This window comes from Nelumbo nucifera, chromosome 4, assembly GCF_055504915.1.
Source record: "Nelumbo nucifera cultivar China Antique chromosome 4, China Antique-T2T, whole genome shotgun sequence".
Classification (NCBI taxonomy): Eukaryota; Viridiplantae; Streptophyta; class Magnoliopsida; order Proteales; family Nelumbonaceae; genus Nelumbo; species Nelumbo nucifera.
In genome coordinates this window covers 64900778-64914952 of record NC_142652.1, presented here as the reverse complement: position 1 = coordinate 64914952, position 14175 = coordinate 64900778, and the positions used below count along the sequence as shown (strand labels likewise).

At 38.9% G+C, this 14175-nt stretch overlaps 1 pseudogene; it reads left to right on the top strand.

The window, feature by feature from the left end:
• The first annotated feature begins 6457 nt into the window (after positions 1-6457).
• LOC104588959 (E3 ubiquitin-protein ligase PUB23-like) lies at positions 6458-13584 on the top strand (annotated as a pseudogene).
• Positions 13585-14175: the final 591 nt, after the last annotated feature.

The window sequence follows — 14175 nt, the reverse complement described above, 5'->3', positions numbered from 1 at the left end:
TATAATTTAATATATTATACATATATATTAATTAAGTATATATTATACTTTAGTGTATATATATGTATAATTTAATATATATATATACATATGTATTAAATGTATAATATATTAGATAAATTAATATTATATATAATATTTTCAATAGGTTTATTATTATAATTAGGTTCATCGGGTGATGGGTTTGTATGAGCCCTCAAAATTAGTACTAGTCCCACAATCAAATAATTGCAGTAAAAAGTGGTACTAGGTCGAATCCCACAGGGAGCAAATCAGTAATCTCTTAGCCGAATGGATAAAGTAATTGAGTGGGGAAATAACTAAAGTTTAAAAGAACAAGAAAGCAATAACAAACTAAACAAACAAGAGAAAATCAGTCTTACCGAATTCTGGTTCAAGGGTTCGGGTTGAATCGATTGGCCATCGATCCTAGGTAAATTTCAGCATTCTTGCCATTCAAGCATTTAACCTTAGATTTATTAGAATAGCATAATAAACCTTGTATTTTCCTAATTCAGTTGACCAAACCCAGCAATCGATCAACACTTATCACCACTCAATTAGGTACGATAGCGTTCCATGTTAAACAGTATTAGCATTAAGATTTGTGAAAACAGTTAAACCAAAACAACAATAATTGAGATAGCTACAATTACTGAATCTTGTTCCATCGATTCCTTTAGGTTGAACCATGTTAAAACATTGGTCAAAGGTTGTCACGAACAATTGACCCAAAAAGATATCAACCTAATTGCTACTTGTACCATTATTCGTGACAATTACGGATCATCGAAATCATTAATAGCAGTAGGAAAATCAACATTAATTCAGTTTGTCAAACTAATTAACATTAACATCAAATAAATATGTGCACAAGAATCAATGAATACTTGAATTAAAAATCGAGAAAATAAATTAACTATAGAACCTCACAATGACACAATCGAACCTCCCCCCCTTGAACCAGAAAAAGAAACTTGGCTGATCATGATTTGCGCGCGCAATCTCCATGCTTTGCTTCTCCATGGCCGAACTGCTTTCTTGAACTTCTTGGTCTTCTTGATGATCTCTTGGATCTTGGAGTGAGTGATGCTAGAGCTGGTTCGCCCCACTCTTTATATAGCCAAAGGAGAGGGCTGTTTTCCAACTCCTTCTAGGAGATCATCTTATCTTTAGGGAGTCTTGATCTTCTTTGAACTAATCCTATCATATCTCTTATCTAATGATCTATTCTCAATCTTCTTATCTCTCTAGGATTACATTCAAGACTTTAGATCTGATAAGACTCTCTCTTTGGAGATTACATTCGAGATTTGGACTCTTGACTCTTAAATTCGAGTTGAGCTGCTTTAAAACTTGTGTTGCTTCAAGGTACTTCTGCGAGTTGGATTTAAGTTGTGAAATGGGTCTGGCTGCGAACTTGCTCCGACTTCGGGCTCGTTTTCGTACTCGATGCGGGTCAAATCTGTCGAAACCCAAAACATAAAAGTTGTGGGTTTTCCTTTAACTTTCTAATGCTTCTTGAATTGTCCAATTCGGAGTCAGGAATTGAGAGTTAGGCCCAGATTATGGACTGTCGCTGAAACTGTGCAAAATCACCCGATTTGCCCTGTTTTCTTCCAATTGCCTTCTTTATTGCCCTGAATCAAAATACAAGAGTAATGAGTTCATTTAAGTGTTAAAGTGATGTAAAAAGATGAAAATTAGAGGACAAAAATAGGGTTCTTTTCAGTCTCATCAAATCCCCCCACACTTAAACTTTGCCCGTCCTCGGGCAAGGCAAAAACTCAAGTAACACAAAAGAAACCAACTACTGATTTTCAATCTTTCTTTTTCTCTACATGAGGCCTGGTTCATTGCATGCTTCAGTCCAGTCCTGGTAACCTTTCCTCTTCCATCTCTTTCTCCCCTTTTCTTGTCCAAGAGTGATCGCAAATCATCATTCCTCATGGTCCCAAGTTAAATCGATTGTCAAGGAGACAAGCCTTCTCGGGCTGAACGGGTACTCATTGCTTTTAACGAACCAATACAGCTAGATTCACTTACCTTTCTTTGTTTCTTAAGCCAAAACAATGTGTGCTTATTGCCATAAGCTTGCTATGTATCACATCTCCACCACTTAGTATGAATTCTTAGGATCTGAAGGTGAGAATGGGGTTGGGGTTCTAGGGTGAGTGCATTTTATCCTCCATCTCACCCTTGCCTTCTTTTCAAGATGTGAGTGCATTTTATACTCCATCTCACACTTGCTTTCGTTTCTAGATGTGAGTGCATTTTATGCTCCATCTCACATTAGTCACGATTTTATTTTCATTTTTTTTTGCTCAAAAATCACAGGGTTTCGCCGCCTGATCCATGAATTCATTGATCGTGGTTTCAACATGCCTAACACAGCAAGTTCTAGAATAATCAACCCATGTTTGACAGATAATTATGTGAAAATCAATCAAACCCCTATGCATCTTGCCTATTGATCGATTAAAATCATAAGGCACCATATGTAGCCAAGAAAGATTCGGTTAGTCATGCTTGCACCCTATCCTATCCATTTAGCCTAAGCACATGATTCATGATAAGTTGAAACCGTTCAAGGATAAGTTTCAGGGAGGAGAAATTTCAAGAAGATAAGGTATCCCAAATTTCCATCAAATTTCCCTAATCCCCCCCACACTTAAGTTATACATTGTCTCCAATGTATGTGATTATGCATAAAGTAGAAGGATTTGGGGGTACTTTCCTGTTTGTCTTGTTGGGTTCCTGCTACACACAAAAATCAAAACCAAAAATAACAAAACACAATGGGTTGCCTCCCATAAGCGCAATTGTTTAATGTCGTTATGCTCGACATCCACATTTTGCTCCTTTAATCCAATGAATACCGTGGAATGTCCAACGAGATGTCTACCATAGAGGAGACATTTGCATCTTCATGGAACAACTTCAATCGATGTCCATTCACCTTGAAAATCTTACCTGTGTCGAGACTTTTGATCTCTACTGCACCATAAGGAAAAACATTAGTCACAATAAACAGACCCATCCACCTGGAACGCAGTTTACCTGGCATGAGTTGAAGTCGAGAATTATACAATAAGACCTTTTGTCCAATTTTAAATTGTTTTCTTAAGAGTGCATTGTCATGGAACGATTTGGTCTTTTCTTTGTAGATTCTTGAATTTTCATATGCCTCTAACCTCAACTATTCCAGCTCTTGCAACTGGAACTTCCATTCCTTCCCTGCTTCTTCCATATTCATGTTGCATCGCTTGATTGCCCAATAGGCCATATGTTTAATTTCGACTGGCAAGTGGCAAGATTTGCCAAAAATTAACTTGTAAGGGGACATACCTATTGGGGTCTTGTAAGCTATTCAATACGCCCAGAGAGCATCATCTAGATGTAGGCTCCAATCCTTCCTTCCCGGATTCACTGTCTTTTCCAAGATGGACTTTACCTCTCTATTGGAAATTTCAGCTTGCCCGTTAGTCTGGGGATGATAAGCAGTGGCAATTCGGTGATGTACCCCATATCTTCTCAACAAGGCTTCGACTGTTCTATTGTAAAAGTGGGTCCCTTGATCGCTTATGATGGCTCGAGGGATGCCAAACCTACAGAAAATGTTAGACTAGATAAACCCTACAACACATTTAGAATCATCAGTTTTGGTGGCTTTGGCTTCCACCCATTTTGAGACATAATCGACTGCCAAAAGTATGTAAGAAAAACCACAAGAGGGAGGAAAGGGTCCCATGAAATCAATACCCCAAACATTAAATATTTCACATATAAGAATGGGGGTTTGGGGCATCTCATTCCTGCGAGATAGTGTACCTGTTTGTTGACATCTTTCATAGTTTTTACAAAACAAATATGCATTTCTAAATAGGGTGGCCGGTGACCAAGTAGTTCACAATATCAACATACCATGGAACCATACCTCTCATGTAAAACAACTACTTATCAGGAAACAACTCATAGATGGGTGAAGAGTCCTCATCTTTTACCAACCTACTTAGGTGATCAGCCATCGAGTTTTCAGCTCCCCTTCGATCCTTGATCTCAAGATCAAACTCTTGGAGCAAGAGTATCCACCTTATCAGCCTCGATTTTGACTCCTTCGCTAGTAGGTATTTCAAAGCTGCATGGTCAGAAAACACAAGTACTTTAGAGCCAAGCAAATATGATCTGAACTTATCTAAGGCAAACACAATAGCTAGTAGCTCTTTTTCGGTAGTTGTGTAGTTGCTTTGGGCAGCATTCAACATTTTGGAAGCATAGTAAATGACATGGCTCCTCCCATCTATTCATTGCCCTAGAACAACCCCTATCGCATAGTTGCTTGCATCGGTCATGATCTCAAAGGGCAAGTTCCAATCGGGTGGTTGAATAATGGGTGCAATTGTTAATAAATTTTTAAGCTTGTCAAATGCTTCCTTGCACTCATCACCAAAATCGAAAGGCACATCCTTTTGCAGCAAATTGGACATTGGCAAGGCAATTTTTGAAAAATCCTTGATGAACCTGCGAGAGAAGCCTGCATGTCCAAGAAAGGAGCGAACCTCCCTAACATTCGTAGGGTAGGGTAAGCTCACAATCAAATCAATTTTGGCCTTGTCGACCTCTATTCCTCTATCTGAAATTACATGTCCCAACACAATACCTTCCTTCACCATAAAATGACATTTTTCATAGTTTAAGACAAGATTTGTCTCCACACACCTATTCAGAATTTTACTTAAACTATTTAGGCAGTCATCAAACAAATCACCATAAACAGTAAAATCATCCATGAACACTTCAATGCATTTTTCAAAAAAATCAGAAAATATGCTCATCATGCATCTTTGAAAAGTGCCCGGAGCGTTACACAAACCAAAGGGCATTCGTCTGTAGGCAAAGGTGCCGAATGGACAAGTGAATGTTGTTTTCTCTTGGTCCTCCTGTGCAATAACAATTTGATAATACCCTGAGAACCCATCGAGAAAACAGAAGAAAGCCTTACCTGCTCGCCTCTCTAGCATCTGATCAATGAAGGGTAGGGGAAAATGGTCCTTTCGAGTGGCCAAGTTGAGTTTTCGAAAATCTATTACCATTCGCCAACCACTTTGTACCCTCATGGGAACTAGTTCATTATATTGATTTTTACTATAGTAATCCCAGTTTTCTTAGGTACAATATGAATAGAACTTATCCATTTGCTGTCTGAAATTGGATAAATTATGCCTTCATCTAACAGTTTAAGAACTTCTTTCATTACTACCTCTTTCATTACCGGGTTGAGTTTTCTTTGTGGTTCTCTAACCAGTTAGGCATCATCTTCCAAAAGGATCCTATGCATGCAAATTGAGGGGCTGACCCCTTTTATGTCGGCTAAGGTCTAGCCAATCGCCTCCTTATGGTCCTTTAGGACTTTAATGACCCTTTCTTCTTGCTCCTCAGTCAACCCTTTTGCAATGATCACAGGCTGTGTCTCTTTTTCGCCCAAGTAGGCATATTTTAGGTGATCAGGTAGGGTCTGTAGTTCCAGCTCCGGAGCCTGCAAAACAGAGGGCAGTAGCCTTGTGTGAGAAACTTTCGATTGAACATCAGAAATACTTACCTCTTGTTCTGGTTCCGGAGTAGCATAGGATGCATCGATCTCCTCTTCCCTGTCCGATTGTGCCGTATACTCCAGCTCATCGTCCATGTCCTCCTCTCCAAAACTTCATGCACAATCGAATCGATAGTATCAATAGAGCAGATCGAATGACACTCACTAGGATATTTCATTGCATCAAAAATATTAAATTTTACAATCTCTCCGTCAAACTCAACGGAGAGGGTACCCTTATCCACATCTATTTTGGTCTTGGCCGTTTTCATGAATGGTCTGCCTAATAGAAGTGGGGCTGAACTCGTGGTTGTGTCTTCTTCCATCTTCAGGATGTAAAAATCAACTGGAAAGATCAAATCGTTAACCTGCACTAATACATCCTCAACAATCCCTTCTAGGTATGCATTAGAACGATCAGCTAATTGTATAACAACTCTAGTTTCTTTTAAAGGACCTAGTCTCAATGCATAGTAAATTGAGTATGGCATGACATTAATAGATGCACCTAAGTCCAGCATGGCACGCTCGATTCGTTTATTGTCAATCACACAGGGTAGGGTAAACATACTTGGATCAGCACGTTTTTCTAGCAGGGTCCTCTTGATCACGACTGAAACGTTCTCTCCCACTCTTACCTTTTCATCAATTCGCAACATTCTCTTGTTAGTGCATAACTCTTTCAAAAATTTTGCATATTTAGGGATTTGTTTTATTGCATCTAACAAGGGAATGTTGATCTCCACCTTCCTGAAGGTTTCTAACACTTCTTGTTCATATTCCTCTTTCTTTGAACTTGCCAACCTGCTAGGAAAAGGTGGTACAACATTAGTAACCTTAGGGAGAGGGGGGTCGGATTTTACCTCAATGGGGTTGTTGTTTGACCCTTGTCCTTCCTCTTCCTTGACTGCCTTCGATGGTGAACTTGGTTGGGACTGCAACTCTCTTTCACGCCTCAACACCACCGCACTTGCATTCTCTTTCGGATACCGTTTGTGAGGGTAGTTTCCTGGAGTTCGGAGCCTCCAACTTGTTGATGGAAGTGGCAAGTTGGCTAATTTGGTTCCCCAAATTCTGAATGCTGGTTCTCGTTTCTTGCTGAAATTGTTGAGTATTAGTAGCGAGAGCCTTAACTATATCATCTAAGGACATACCTGAATTCGGGGGTTGGCCTTGCGCTGTGATGGGTGTTGAAAACTGGGGCTGTCGACTGAAATACTGGGGCTGATATTTCTGCTGTCCTCATTGGTTTCCGTAGCTTAGATTTGGATGATCTCTCCACCCCGGATTGTAGTAATTGGAGTAGGGATCATACTTTCGTTGGGGCTAGCCTGGGAATCCTCCTACGGCACTCACTTGCTGCATCGATCCATCCTGTAATGATGGACACATGTCCGTAGGGTGGCCAGGAATTGAACAGATACCACACACCCTGGCAGTTTGTAATTGTCCTGCAGCGAGTTGTCTTACCAAAGCAGTCAAGTCAGAAATCTGATTTTCTAAATTTACAAGGCTTACCTCATTAACCCATCTAATGGTACCGTATGTCCTTGCACCGAACTGCTATGAATTTTTGGCCATGTTGGAGATTAACTCCCTGGCCGCTTCGGGTGTCTTGTTCACCAAGGCTCCTCCACTGGCTGCATCGACCATACTTCTATCCATGGGCTGCAACCCTTCGTAGAAGTATTGGATTAACAGTTGTTTGGGTATTTGGTGGTGTGGACAGCTAGCAACAAGTTGTTTAAATCTTTCCCAATATTCGTATAGTGACTCACCACCAAATTTCCAAACTCCACATATTTCTTTTCTTATATTTGCAGCCCAAGATGCAGGAAAATATTTGTCCAAGAATATCCTATTCATCTCATCCCATGTGCATACTGAACTGGGAGGAAGAATATACAACAAATCATTTGCTTTATCTCTTAAAGTAAATGGAAAGGCTATGAGTTTTACCTGGTCCTCGGTCATACCTTGAGGCTTCATGCTTGCACAGACGACATAGAATTCCTTTAGATGCTTATGAGGGTCATCTCCTAGAAAACCATGAAATATAGGCAATAATTGTATCAAACCAGATTTCAATTCAAAAGCTACCTCAAGAGTGGGGTACGTGATGCATAAGGGTTGTTGGTTCATAATCGGTGCAGCCAACTCCCTTGATGTCCTCTCTCTCTCAGCCATTCTTTCTCCTTCTTCGAAGATGAAAAATCACAAATGGGCAATTCGCAATTTGAGTTCACCCTTTTTGGTGAACGATCATTCCTTTGCTTAGCCTCCTTCATTAAACGACAGGTGGTTCTCTCAATTTCGGGGATGTACTCGAGTTCACCTCGTTGAGAAGCACGAGTCATAAAATAGAAGAGGTTAACAAAGAGAAGGTAATAGCTAAGAAATTAAAGTTGCTCCCCGGCAACGGTGCCAAAATTCTGACGGGTTTGTCGAAGCCCTCAAAATTAGTACTAGTCCCACAATTAAATAATTGCAGTAAAAAGTGGTACTAGGTCGAATCCCACATGGAGCAAATCAGTAATCTCTTAGCCGAATGGATAAAGTAATTGAGTGGGGAAATAACTAAAGTTTAAAAGAATAAGAAAGCAATAACAAACTAAACAAACAAGAGAAAATCAGTCTTACCGAATTCTAGTTCAAGGGTTCGGGTTGAATCGATGGCCATCGATCCTAGGTAAATTTCAGCATTCTTGCCATTCAAGCATTTAACCTTAGATTTATTAGGATAGCATAATAAACCTTGTGTTTTCCTAATTCAGTTAACCAAACCCAGCATTCAATCAACACTTATCACCACTCAATTGGGTACGATAGCGTTCCATGTTAAACAGTGTTAGCATTAAGATTTGTGAAAACAGTTAAACCAAAATAACAATAATTGAGATAGCTACAATTACTGAATCTTGTTCCATCGATTCCTTTAAGTTGAACCATGTTAAAACATTGGTCAAAGGTTGTCACGAACAATTGACCCAAAAAGATATCAACCTAATTGCTACTTGTACCATTATTCGTGACAATTACGGATCATCGAAATCATGGATAACAGTAGGAAAATCAACATTAATTCAGTTTGTCAAACTAATTAATATTAACATCCAATAAATATGTGCACAAGAATCAATGAATACTTGAATTAAAAAGCAAAAAAATAAATTAACTACAGAACCTCACAATGACACAATCAAACCTCCCCCCTTGAACTAGAAAAAGAAACTTGGCTGATCATGATTTGCGCGCGCAATATCCATGCTTTGCTTCTCCATGGCCGAACTGCTTTCTTGAACTTCTTGGTCTTCTTGATGATCTCTTGGATCTTGGAGTGAGTGATGCTAGAGCTGGTTCGCCCCCCTCTTTATATAGCCAAAGGAGAGGGCTGTTTTCCAACTCCTTCTAAGAGATCATCTTATCTTTAGGGAGTCTTAATCTTCTTTGAACTAATCATATCTTATCTCTTATCTAATGATCTAATCTCAATCTTCTTATCTCTCTAGGATTACATTCAAGACTTTAGATCTGATAAGACTCTCTCTTTGGAGATTACATTCGAGATTTGGACTCTTGACTCTTAAATTCGAGTTGAGTTGCTTTAAAACTTGGGCTGCTTCAAGGTACTTCTGCGAGTTGGGCTTAAGTTGTGAAATGGGTCTGGCTGCGAACTTGCTCCGACTTCGGGCTCGTTTTCATACTCGATTCGAGCCCGAATCTGTCGAAACCCAAAACATAAAAGTTGTGGGCTTTCCTTTCGTCTTTCTAATGTTTCTTGAATTGTCCAATTCGGAGTCCAGAATTGAGAGTTAGGCCTAGATTACGGACTGTCACCGAAACTGTGCAAAATCACCCGATTTGCCCTGTTTTCTTCCAATTGCCTTCTTTATTGCCCTGAATCGAAATACAAGAGTAATGAGTTCATTTAAGTGTTAAATTGATGTAAAAAGATGAAAATTAGGGGACTAAAATAGGGTTTTTTTTAGTCTCATCATCGGGTTAGACCGATTGTCCCGAGAATCGATCGATTTGGGTTTGGGTGTAAATTTATAGACCCTATCGGGTTTGGTTTGGTTCTGGGTCCTTAATAATTCTTGTCAGGTCGGTTTCGATTCTACTTGAGTCCTTAAAAAATACTTGTATTTTTTGTTTTTACTTTATTCAAATTAGTACTTTTTATTTTTCTTTTAATAATTTATTAATTGTTAAAGAAAACAAGTGGGATGGATCAAATCCAAAGATCCGACTTACCGATAGGATTTGAATTCAAATTGAGTCCTATCAAAACTGATCATATTGGAATGAGCATAGGATTTTTGGGCATCGTTGATAGGCTTAGTCCCCGTTCCTGTTCCCAATTAAGGCATTCCTATTAATCTCATCTCCACCCTACCCCTATTAAGGCAATCTCCATCCCCATTCTTGCCTAGTTGGGGAGATTGGGCACTCGCATGGGAGGGGGAAAATTGTTATCCCTACCCTCAAGTTGTGTAGCCTCATATATTAATAGGCTTTAAGCCCAATAAGCCATTACATTTTCCCCATGCATCTAAGAGTGAGAGAGAGAGGGAGATTGGATTTGCATGAGACGATTGGTATTGTTGTATTAGGTCAACCCAATAAGTTGGGTCAAGTTTGAAATTTATATGTTATTAAGTCGGCTCAAATTGGATTTGCATGGGAACATTTGAGGGTCGGATTAGGGTTACGTAAAACCCATGTTGGACCCCGTTTGACACCACTAAATACCATGGTTTTCAAAACCGGACCAGATCGGACAGTCAGACTGGAAAAACTGGGAATCAGTCAGGTGACTAGTTCCGTTTTACCCCAGAACCATTATTTCGCCAAAAGTCGTTGAATTGGTTAGCAAACCGCTGACTCAGGCAGTTAGAATGTTCGAACCGTTCAATAGTTTGGTCATTTTTTATTTTTTATTTTGTCAAAATGGATCGTCCATTCGATTCGAATGATCAGACCGTTTGACCTAGGAATTGGATCCCTGATCGGTTCGTTGTCCGGTTCAGTTTTATAAACCTTGCTAAATACAAGTTGTAATCTAAGGTTTATTAATTAGTTAATTAATTAAAAATAATAAATTAACTACTCATCTAATTAATAATTAATAATAAAATAAAATATAAAAAAGATAAAAACATTGTTGATTAATTGGACATTGATGAATTAATTAAAACAAAATTCAATATTTAATAACTTAATAATGTCATTGGCACTAATTTACATACTATATATCTTCCCTTTTGCAACAAACCAATGGAATGTGAAAAATTTTTCACCATTTATTTATATATCGTCACTATAATTTTTTTAAGAAATATAAACAAATAAAATCAATGCATAAATATTCTACATATAAAAAATTAGAACATGGATAAACTTAAACTACGGACGTGTAGGTCTAATTTCGTTAAAAACTATCTTACATTTGGAAACAGTTCGTTATAACCGTTGACAAAAGATATTTTTCCCTCTAATGGCGTTTATATTAAACGTCGTCCAAAAACGTTTTTTATTTAACGAAATTTTAGCCAATGTTTGGTTTTAAGGAAAATATAGGGAAAAGAAAGGAATGGTAGAGAAATATATACAAAGTTTGTAAAGGTTTCCTTCCCCTTCCTTCAAACCAAACATAACTTTAAGGTATTAATTTTTATTCACCTTCATTGAATCATATATTTAAGATTTCTTTATTTCTCCTCATCATTAAATTCTATACTAATACATATATAATAAATTAACAATTTCAATAACATAAAAACTTCTACTTTTAAAATCTGCGTAAAAGAAATGGTGTTTTTATCTAGGTAGTAGTAAGAAATTAAACCATTTGGGTCAAATGGGCCAATCCATGTTGCCACAATTAAATAATAAAATGAACAAAATATAGAAATTAAAAAATTGAAACATTTTTAATATCATATATTTGACATATTAAACAATATTAAATATGATAAACAATATTTTAAAAACCGACCTGCTTTTGCCTTTGGGTCACAGATCACCAATTCAACTATCAATGTCAAATGAGTCAAACTATTCTGTATCAACACCATGTGTGTGCATGTGTGTAAAAATACATATTTTATCAATAAATAAGGATAAATCTCTTAAACTAACCCTATTGTTTGTGAGATTGACTAACTTACCCTTACTATTTAACTATTGTCTTATAGTACCCCTAAGTTAATTTACTGACAATTGACTAATTCTACCCCTACGTTAGCATCCGTTAAAAATACGTTAAAAAATTTTTAAAATCCAATATTACCCTCGTCCCTTTCCTCTCTCTCTTCCCTCCATTATCTTTTTTCCTGTTCTCCATCAAATTTTTCATGTTATTTCAGGTTTCGTTATTTTACAAGAATTATCGGTGCCGCTCTCCTTCCTTTCCCTCTTGATCTTCGTCTTGAGAACAATTGCACTAGCAGTCTTGCCATGGTCAAAAGCTCCTTCAGGTTGGACCATCCACCAGAGAGGAGGCAGGCGGAAGCTACTCGTACAAGAGAGAAGTATCCTTAATCGTGGAGATAAAGGAACAGAATATTTATTTTTGCAAATATGCGAACTTTGTGGGCTGATGTTGCCGAATCTGCAGCTAAGAGCTGCTGCTGGAGAGGTCTGAAACAGGGGCGAGAGGGAGAGAGAGAACGAAAGAACGGGGAGAGAGAACGAAAGAACGGGGAGAGAGAGAATGAAGGAGACGGGGAGAGAGAGAATGAAGGAGACGGGGAGAGAGAGAGAGAGCGCGCCATTGTTGGAGAGGAGTCTGAAGCATACATTCGATATCAGGAGTTCACCGGAAAACCAGCCCTCTTCACATATTCGATATTAATACGGATATGCATACCGCCACAAGGATTAAGTTTCTGAAGACCAGCGGTATGCATACTCCAACAACCCACCAATGTTCTACGCCACAAGGATTGAGTCTCTGAAGCATGCATCTGATATTAATACAACCCTTGTTCGCCAAGTTATCGAGGAGGTAAGAAAACCTGAGTTGCAGATAAAATTTCTGAGAAAGATGAAATCACTAATCCAAGAGAGCGATGGCAACAGGGCATCCATGGAAGTTGCTGGTTTCGTTCTAGTAGTTGCATCTCTCATCACTCAAACCGACGACCCACCACCGGAAGGGGTATCACAATCCAGCTGTGACAAATCGGTAGTCGTTGAGGAGGCAATAAGTGTTTTCTACCTTCTTAAGCCAGCTACTGACAAGTTGAAGAAGATATCGCAGGACAGAAACGGCCTACTGATAGGATCACTTTCGCAGATTATACAACATGGGAGTTACCAGGCTAGAATCCAAGCTGCTCTTGTCCTTAAATATGTGTTCAGAGTGGTAGATGATATATATAAAACAGAACTGAAGATGGAACTCTTCGAAGGCATTGCAGAAATACTAAAGCACCAGAACTCGAATCGGGCATCTATGGCAGAACTATTCATCTTAATGGAAGTGGTGCCATTTGCGAGGAACAGGATCAAAGCCGTGGAGGTTGGAATAATATCTGTGCTTGTGGAATTGCTGGCAGAGAGCAACGAGAGGCAATGCTGCGAGATCATGTTGGGAGTAATAGAACAATTATGTGGGAGAGCGGAGGGACGGTCAGCTTTCTTGGCCCATCCGGCAAGCGTAGCGGCGACGGCGACGAAGATCTAAGGGTATCCCAGATAGCTAATGATAAAGTTGTGACGGTGTTATTGTTGGTGTGCAAGTTTTGTAACAACAGCGTTGCCAAGGAGCTTATGGATGTGGGTGTTGTTACAGCTAAGCTATGTTGGTGCAGGCTGAGTGCAGTGTTAAGACAAAACAGAAGGCCAAAGAGATTCTAGGGCTTCAATATGTCAAGACATAGAACAAATCTCCTTGCTTCCCCTTATTATCAGGAATTTGCTCAAAAATCAGCCCAACAAAGATAACCCTTTTACACAGTTCGCTAGAAACGAAATTGTTCATGAGTTAGGTTTAAGGAATGGTGGAGGGCAAATTCGACATTTTGTTTCTTTCCATTAGCACTTAATGGCAATGTCAAGTTTTAGAAATAGTAAGGGTAGTTTAAGACAATATGTAAACAGTAAGGGTACAATTAATCAATTTCGCAAATAGTAGGCGTAGTTTAAGAGATTTATCCTAAATAGTATAATTATGTTTTACATATATTTTATAGTTATGTTTTACATATATTACATATAATATATGTGATGCGGCACGATCCAAGCACTCCTAGCTGGCTGCTGACTGGTTCCTTGTTGGCAACGGACGGCACCTGAGAATATGGAAAGAAGGATTCTCGGGGATTTACCCGGTGGGAATACTCCGAAGCTTAAGTCTGAACATTGGGGAAGGAGAAAAAAGAGTGTGAAAGCTAAGAGTGTAGGTCGCGCTTTATCGCTGTGCTCGAGAGGTTAGCTCAGCAAGTAAAAAACTCTGGTTGAGGATATGAGAGTGCGTAAGTATTCAAAAATCTCGGAGAGAAGAGAGGGCCTTTCTCCTTTGCCCCAAGGGCTTTTATAGGGGAGTTACCGTCAAATCGGGTGTAACCGCCACTGGGATC